The following is a 9,697-nucleotide window of genomic DNA, read 5'->3' on the forward strand; positions in this document are numbered from 1 at the left end:
CCGCGGCGAAAATTTTACGTCACCACGGCGTGAAGTTTTAAATTATTTGAAAATTGCACAATGAATTTATACAGTTGTAGAAGATTCTACAACGCTTAGATATCCGTTGTAGAAGCTTGGATTCTACAACGAATATTTTAAGCATTGTAGAAGCTTCTACAACGCTTGACAAACGTTGTAGAATAATTCTAAAACTGTTTTTAAGCGTTGTAGAATCCTAGTTTTGTAGTAGTGTACACGTTCCCTTTATTGATGTTTTTATCCTCACAATTACTTGGAGGTTCATAAAACTGATTAATTACCCTATCGAATCGTTGTTTCTTGATGATCATGAGTTATCACATGGAGGAATCCATTCGTGATAATATTCCCGAGGGTAAAGAGGAAAATGATTTTCTTCATGCTATTAAGGATAAGTACAAGAAGTTCTCAAAGAATGAGAAGACTGAGTATTTGAACATGCTTCACCATACAACTTACGACGGTGCAAGTGACATTAGAGCTCATGGGTTGCCACCACAAACTCAAGGGCATGGGTATGGACCTTGACGAGGATTACATGGTGTGTTTTGTGATGGAAACCGGAATAATTTGTTTCAATTAGGTCAAGCTACAATGCTCAGAAAGAACAATGGACAGATTGATGAGATGAATGCCATTCTTGCAAAGGAAGAAGATGACATAAAAAAGGGAAAGACAAGAAGTATCTCCATGGTGACAAACCCAAATAATCCTCCCAAGATAAAGCTCACTCCCAATAACTCTATTGACCTAAGTCATCTGAAGAAGAAAGCAGTTGCTACAAAAGGGAATGGAAAACTAGGCCCATCTTCTTCTGGTCACAAGAATGATTTTTTTTTTTCAAAAAATTGGCTACGTAGCCCACCTAAAATATATGAATTGTAAATTAGCCAACCTTTGACTGAGTTAAATAAGTCTTTTACTAATCTGTTAATAAGTTAACTTGACTATTTATAAGAAATTAACCAAATGTGGGCTATATCCCAATTCACTATAACCGTGTGGCTATATAACTAAATAACCTTTTTTTTTTTATAGGAAGTGTAACTATTGTAAGAAATTTGGACACGTGAAAGCTGACTATTGTAAGCTCAAAGCTCGTTTAGAGAACAAAGGTAGTTTTCTTGTTAAGGTTTGCTTAGAGTCCAATATGATTGAGGTGCCCACGAATACTTGGTGGCTAGATACAAGAGCAAAAATTCATGTTACGAATTCCTTTCAGGCGGACAAGTTGAAGAAGACCGAGTAATGTGGAGCGAAATGTATACATGAGAGACGATTCCAGAGTGTAAGTTATTTTTTCAAAAAATTGGCTACGTAAGCCACCTAAACTATAGTAATTGTAAATTAGCCAACCTTTGGTAAATACTTTGTAAATAGCCAACTTGCATACGTGGCAGCCCATTAACTACCTAAAATATATGTTTGGTTGTGTTAAATAAGGCTTTTATTAATCTGTTAATAAGTTTACTTGGCTATTTACAAGAAATTAATCAAAGGTGGGCTATATCTCAATCCACTATATCCATGTGGCTATATAACTTAATAACCCCTATTTTTTTAGGGAGTTTTAGACTACAACTCACTACTAGATGTTTTTTAGATTTACATGATGTTGCATATATTCCATCGATTAGAAGGAACTTTATATTTGTATCTATTTTGGATAGTCTTGGTTACACTCTTACTCTTGGAAGTGGTAAAGTAAATATGTATTGTGACTCTATGTTCTTGGGAAATAGAAGTTTAAGTTGAAATTTATATAAACTTGATGTGAATGATGTTGTCACTATAGCTCTACCTTCTCTAGATGCAACTATTGGTTCTAAGCGTATGAGATCTAACGTAAGATGTTCTATGTTGTGGCACAAACGTTGAGGACATATTTCTAAAGAAAGAATGGAGAGACTTGTAAAAGAAGGTGTACTTCGGGACCTCGATTTTTCCAACTTTAGTGCCTTTGTTGATTGTATTAAAGGGAAATTAACAGCAAAGGTCAGAAAGATTAAAATTGATAGGTCCACAACGATATTGGAGTTGATCCATACTGATATATGTGGGCCATTTTCACTACCTGCTATGGATGGTTACAAGTATTTTATCACCTTCATTGATGAATTTTCCCGATATGGTTATGTTGAACTTAATCATGATAAATCTGAATCGTTAGAAATGTTTGTTGGAATCGATCTAGGGTTTAAGAAAAAGTTTAACGCTTCGGTAAGCGGCGGAATTTTAAAAATTTTCTTTTACAAGTAAAACAGTTTTTACTAACCTAGACAAAGAGCAAGCACATGTAAATAAATCTAATATGAGCATAAAAGATTACTAACCTTTTTAGAAGCTTGAACGTTGAGAAGCTTTTGGAAAAGGTTGCAACGTTCGTCTCCCTTGCAGCACGTCTCTCTTCATTTCCTCGCTAACTCGAGCAACCACGAAAGTTTCTATCACTAAATCACTCAAGATAAAAAGGAATTAGTGTGTGGGCACTTTTAAACACTACGACTTAAGAACGAGTCTTGAAGTCGCAGTGCTAAACACTAGGTCAAATGAGGACCTAGGTCCCAAAACAATAAAAATGAAATTGAATAGAGAGAGAGAGGAGAGGGGCGGCCAAGTCTAGAGAGAGAAGCTCTCAATCTCTAAAACTTTGGATGAATGAAATGTGTGGAATGAGGCTCCTATTTATAGGAGAGGTTTCACCTTCAATAAGGTAGTTTCCTCTTCTATAGAATATCACATATTCATGAGCCAATTTCCCCTTTTCTTTCATGAGTCACACGGCCAAGAGGATCCAAGCAAGTCCTTGGATTTGTTTCCTCTTTTATTTGCTTCTCCCTTGACCCATGTGGCCGAATTCCCTCTTGCCTCTTTGAGGAAATTTGTTTCCTCTTTTTCTTTTGGCAAGTATCTTCATACATTCACGCACAAAATATTCTCTCTTTCCCTTGGGTAGTAGGCGCCCATATTGTCTAGAAAAGGCTTCTAGAAGCATTTCCATTTATTCATGACAACATGAAAAAAGCCCATTAAGAATTTTCAATAAAATTCCTATGAAATGAAATTAATCCACAAGGCCCAATAAATCTAATTTTGGCTGAGTGATGCATGTCATCAACTGACCATGTCAAAAAATTTATTGACATTCATTTCGTCCTATGTCTCAAAAGACAAAAATACCCTTTTGACAATTTTCGTTCTTGTTTTGACTTAGCTTCCAGTTTAACTATTTCTACTCGATGTGATTCATGACAGTGACCTCATGGATCCAAATGAACAAAGCTTGAGCTAAACACTTGGACTCAAAAGTTCACAAAACCTTTTCCAAGTTTAGCTTAATGTCAACTAACTCCACTAAAGAGTTGACACTGAAAATCTCTCGGTTCAAATGAATTTATTTTCTACTCAAGAATTCAACCAAATTATGATGAACGGATCCACTGAATATTATCTATGTTTACCCTTCATGAATATCATCAGCTAGTCGGAATTTACAAAATTACCATTTTACCCTTCTAGCTGTTATTTCCTCAACTCTTTTGTAGCTTGTGAATAAGTTAGAAACAATGTATTGACGAGGAGCTAACAAGTCACATTGTTTCATCCAAAGGAGTCAAGACTCAATTTGGACACTGGCCAGTTCATTTATTCACATTCCAAGGAACAAAGCATGAGGTGATATACATTGCATTTCAGCAATCTTGTACATGAATTCCATATCTATGAGAACTTCACAAAGTTACTCATGACATTCTCACAACTTAGTATTTCACCAATAGGCCTTGTTCGGAATCACATAGTGAGTCCGAACTCTGACTTTCTCAAATGAGAATACGTAAGGTGTGAAATGACATGTCTCATTTCAGGATTAAGGTAAGCACGATGCAATTCATACGTAGTGACTTCGAGACATAAGAGGTTAAATGGTTTGTTTTTATCTTGTCTCTAGAAGTGCAGTGGTCAATTCAGTACCTTCGGAAGATACCTAGAAGAACTATAGAGTTTCCAACTCTCAATGCCTCATAACCAGACGTCATTCATTCTTCTAACAATCATACTGAGGTCAATAGTCCTTTGACCCTTAGATTGCGAATATATCGTTTTAAGCAAACTACGAAGAGTTTGTTCATGGAAATCTACATTTGTCTCTTCGTAAGTTGTTTAGTTTGTTTATGGACTAAAGACTAATGTTTTATCATAAAGCTTCAAACAGACAAGGAGTAATGAATGAACGTTTCAACTTTTTATTAATGAATAAGCAATTACAAGCAAGAGTCTTCATGAGACTTTATTACATCAAATGTACAATATAAAGACTACAACTCTTCTTGTGGGCACCATTGACAACAATGTTCAAGATTTTCAAGAAAAATCTTGAGCTTCAAAAAGAAAAGAAAATCAAAGCTGGGGGGGGGGGGGGGGGGGTATTATGGGGGTTATGATGATGGGGACACCTTAACAAAATGGAGCCGCTGAGAGAAGAAATTGTATGCCTCTTTACATAGTTCGATGTATGCTTAATCATTCAAGCTTGCCAGCGGTCTTATGGGGTCAAGCATTAAAGACATCGGCTTATATCTTGAATCAAGTCCCCAGTAAGTCTATTCATAAGATGCCATATGAGTTGTGGTTAGGTAACAAACCAAGTTTACGTCATTTTCATGTTTGAGGACGCAAACCAAAAGTACAATCTAAAAAAACTTGATCCAAAAACTATAAGTGGCTACTTTGTAGGTTACACTATTGGATCAAGGGGTTCTAGATTTTACTGCCCCACTAACACTACGTAAGATATAGAATTTGATAGAGCTGTCTATTTTGAAGATGAATTTGGTCAAAGTCAAGAGTCAAGAGAAAATGTATTGAGGGAGTAACTTATGTTAGTCCATGTATCTATGCCTATCGCTTTTGCTTCTACTCATGTTAATGATCCCCATAATTGAGCAGATTCTTAGAGAAGCTCACAATGAACCACATGATCAAGTACAAGATGACAATCTTGATGTTGGAGATGATGGTATTGGCATTGGTGCCCACAAGAAGAGTAGTAGTTGTTGCTTATATGCATTTGATGTAATAAAGTCTTACAAAGACTCTTGCTTGTAACTGCTGAATAATTAATAAAGAGTTGAAACTTTCATTCATTCTTCCTTGTTTGTTTGAAGCTTTATGATAAACCTTAGTCTTTAGTCCTTAAACAAACCTAAAAACAAATGAAGAGTCAAATACAGATTTACATGAACAAACTCTTCATGGTTTGCTTAAAACAATATTTTCACAATCTAAGGATCAAAGGGCTATTGATCGCAGCATGATTGTTAGGAGAACCTATGATGTCTGGTTATGACAAGTAGAGAGTTGGAGACTCTATAGTCCTTCCTAGGTACCTTTTGAAGATACTGAATTGACCAGTGCACTTCTAGAGACATTGTAAGAACAAAATCATTTAACCTCTTCTGTCTCAATGTCACTATGTATGAATTGCATCACGCTTACCTCAATCCTGAAATGAGACATGTTATTTCATAGCTTACATATTCTCATTTGAGAAAGTCAGAGTTCTAGATTCACTATGTGATATAGACAAGACCTATTGATGAAGTACTAAGTTATGAAGATGTCATGAACAACTTTGTGAAGATCTCATAGATATGGAATTCATGTACAAGATTACTGAAATGCAATGTATATCACCTCATGCTTTGTTCCTTGGAATGTGAATAAATGAACTGGCCAGTGTCCAAATTGAGTCATAACTCTTTTGGATGAAACAATGTGACTTGTTAGCTCCTCGTCAATACATTGTTTCTAACTTATTCACAAGTGACAAAGGAGTTGAGGAAATAACAACTAGAAGAGTAAAATGGTAATTTTATAAATCTCATCCAGTTGATGATATTCATGAAGGGTAAACATAGATAATATTCATCCACTCATCACAATTAAGTAGAATTTTTAAGTAGAAAATATATTCATTTGAACAGAGAGATTTTCAATGTCAACTCTTTATTGGAGTCAGTTGACATTAAGCTAGAACTTGGAAAAGGTTTGTGAAATTTTGTGTCCAAGTATGCTAGCTCAAGCTTTGTTCATTTGGATCCATGATGTCACTACCACAAGTCATTAGAGTAGGATTTGTTAAACTAGTAGTTAAGTCAAAACAAGTTCAAGTGTTGAACTAAACGAATTTTACGAAGTTTATCTAAAGGGTAATTTTGTCCATACGGACATGAGATGGTATAAATATCAAAATAAGATTGTGGACATTGTCATATGATGACAATGTGAATTAAGTCCACACGGCCAAGAATAGTATTTGGGCCTTGAGGATTGAATTTCATTTTATGGAATTTTATGTGAAAATTCTATATGGGTTTTTCTTGTATTGTCTTGAACAAATAAAAAAAACATCTAGAAGTATGTTCTAGATGAAGATTTTCGTGGCCACCATCAAAAGAAAGAGGAAATTATTTTTTGCATTGATGTACGAAGATACTTTCCAAAAGGAAAAGATGGCACATGCCATATAGTGTTGGACGGCCAAGAGAGAAGAAAAGGGAAACAAATTTTCAACCTTGGTATTATTATGATAGGAATGAGAAATAAAGATTGTGCTCATGAATATGTGATATTCAATAGAGAAGAGAAAATTACCTCTTCAAGGCAATCCATTCTCCTATAAATACCACACCTCATTCACAATGTTGAAACAAGTTTTTGGTGAAAACTTCTCTCTCTAGAATTGGCTACCCATCTCTCTTTCCCTCTCTTCTTCTTGCTCTTTTGTTTTGGCACCTAGGTCCTCATTAGACCTAGCATTTTGTATTAGCTCTTTGGGTCTAAGACTAGTTCTTGAGTCATTGTGTTTAATAGTGGCCACACACAAAATCCTTTCCAAACTCGAAGACTTCAGTGGTAGAACTATCGTGTTACTCGGATTCAAGAAGACACGAATGAGATAAGCTAAGTGGGGAGACGAGCGATTCAACCTTTCCAAAAGCTTCTCAATGCTCAATCTTCAAACAAGGTTGGTACCGAATGCAAACTCATTATAGTTTTTTTTATTTATTTTAGATTACATGTTCATGCACTTTGTCTAGGTAGTAAAATCGTTTTACATATTTTAAAGAATTTTTTATATTCCGCCGCTTGCTAAGAGCGATAAATTATTCTTAATCCTAGATCTACTCCAACAGATGTTACAGCGTTAAGAAGATCACAGATAACCCACAGACCTTCTATTTCTGATGACTGCGTTGTTTATTTGCAAGATCACGAGTTTGATGTAGGTGACACCATCGAGCCAATCAATTTTCAGCAAGCCGTAAATGATCCTTAATCTGCTTTGCTGATGGATGCTGAAAGATGAGTTGAGTTCTATGTCACAAAATGAAGTTTGGGAGTTGATTGAATTACCAAAAGGTTGCAAGCCCATTGTAGGCAAATGGGTATATAGGATTAAACGTGACTTAAATAGGCAAGTAGAAAGGTACAAGGTCAGACTTATGGCTAAAGGTTATAGTCAAAGAAAAGGCATTGATTTCAAAGAGACATTCTCTCTAGTTTACAATAAAGATTCTTTACGAATCATCATTGCTATAGTGGCTCATTTTGATTTAGAACTCAGCCAAATGGATGTGAGGATGACTTTCTTGAATGAAGATTTGCTTGAAGATGTCTATATGACTCAACCGGTTGGTTTTGAGATGAGTGGCAAGGAACACATGGTTTTCAAGCTAAAAAATTGTATATATAGGCTTAAGCAAGCATCGAGGCGATGATATCTTAAGTTCAATAAGGTTATCACTACAAATGATTTCAAGGATATTTTAGTTGATCAATGTATATACATTAAGGTCAGTGGGAGCAATTTCATTTTTTTGGCACTATACGTTGATGATATTTTCTAGCGTCTGATAGTTTTGACCTATTGGTCGAGACAAAACAAATGTTATCTAGCCACTTTTGATATGAAGGATATTGGTGATCCCTCATATGTACTTGGGATACAGATTTTACGTGATAGAGCTAATGGTGTTCTTCGATTGTCTCGAAAGACTTGTATTGATCGAATCTTAAAAAGGTTCAATATGACATATTTTCTCCCGTGAAAGCCACGATTGTGAAAGGCGATAAATTCTCTAAAGGCCAATGTCCTCAAAACGAAAATGAGAAAGATGAAATGAAAGTCGTTCCTTATGCGTCACTTGTAGGAAGCCTGATGTATGCCCAAGTATGCAGACGACCTGATATTGTTTTTGTTGTGGGCATGTTAGGTCAATACTTGACTGATCATGGACTTAGTCACTTGAAAGTGGCCAAGAAAGTCACGAGGTATATATAAGGTACCAAGGATCGTATGTTGACTTACCGGCGAGCTGACACTCTTGATATTGTTGGGTTCAGTGATGCCGATTATCAAGGATTGCATTGATGATAAAAAGTCTACATTATGTTGTCTTTAAAATGATGGTTGGAAGAGTTGTTTCTTGGAAAAGTGTCAAGCAGACACTTACAGCATCCTCTACGATGGATGCAGAGTATATGGCGTGTTATGAGGCTGCTTGTCAAGCAATATGGTCGCGGAATTTCATTTCATCTTTGAATGTCGTAGACTCGATTTCGAGGCCGTTGGAATTGTATTCTAATAATTCCGCAGCTGGTAGATTTATCTAAGAACACAGAGTACTTCTCGCTCTAAGCATATTGATATAAAGTACTATTTTTTTTTTAAAAGAGAAAGTCGATAAATACCTCATTGCTATTGAGTACACGCCTACCACTAGCATGTTAGCAGATCCACTTACGAAAGTCTTACCCATGTGTGTGTTTTCAGATCATGTTGCCCGTATGGGATTATTGGGAGCGTAGCTTGATGAAATCAGTGGGAGTCATACATTGTACATGACATGTTAGTATTTTTTGTATTACTATTTTGTGTACGGAACATGCATAGTGTAGTTTTCACTTTTACTATTGTTTTCATTTTGTGAATATTGTGTTGATTTGATGATATTGTCCAAGTGGGAGAAATGTTGGAATTTTTATGTGGACTAATATAATCATAATGTAATTCCATAATCACAACCATTAATTGAAATGCCTTTAATCATTCGATAAACCATAATGGGATGGTTTATAATTTTTCTAATTAGATTAGAGGCATATGGTAGTACTCAAATGACTATGTGTTGTGCCATTAAACCATAGCCCACCACTCATTGTGATCAGCCCGCTTACATCCCATACGATATAAGTGACAGTATATACATGTGAATAGGCATTACAAGGATTTGTGAAGAAAATGCTGATGAGGATCTAGGTGCCAAAACTAAAAAACAAGAAGGGTTAGATAGAGAGAGAGGCGGTCAAACAATCTATAGGAAGAAGATTACCTTCAAAATGTAGTTTATCTAAGATTTGCCCGTTTGAAAATGTCTATTTATTTAGCGACTACTTATCTAAGATTTTCCCGTTTAAAAATGTCTATTTATCCTATTTATCTAAGATTTATAAACAAAAAATTAGAAAAATAGCCAATTTAAACGTTTGATGTTGCTAAACAACCAAAGTTTGGTAAATATTAGGTAAATAACCATAAATGATGACGTGGCTTAATATGGCAATGGCTATTTACTTAATATTTACGTTTGTAAATATATAAAATTGGCTACTT

At 35.4% G+C, this 9,697-nt stretch overlaps 1 pseudogene; it reads left to right on the forward strand.

The window, feature by feature from the left end:
• The first annotated feature begins 312 nt into the window (after positions 1-312).
• On the forward strand, positions 313-8,722 carry LOC149404809 (uncharacterized; annotated as a pseudogene).
• The last annotated feature ends 975 nt before the right edge of the window (positions 8,723-9,697 follow it).

This window comes from Urtica dioica, chromosome 2 (assembly GCF_054948205.1).
Source record: "Urtica dioica subsp. dioica isolate 48M chromosome 2, U.dioica_male_clone48M_v1_H2, whole genome shotgun sequence".
Taxonomy (NCBI): Eukaryota; Viridiplantae; Streptophyta; class Magnoliopsida; order Rosales; family Urticaceae; genus Urtica; species Urtica dioica.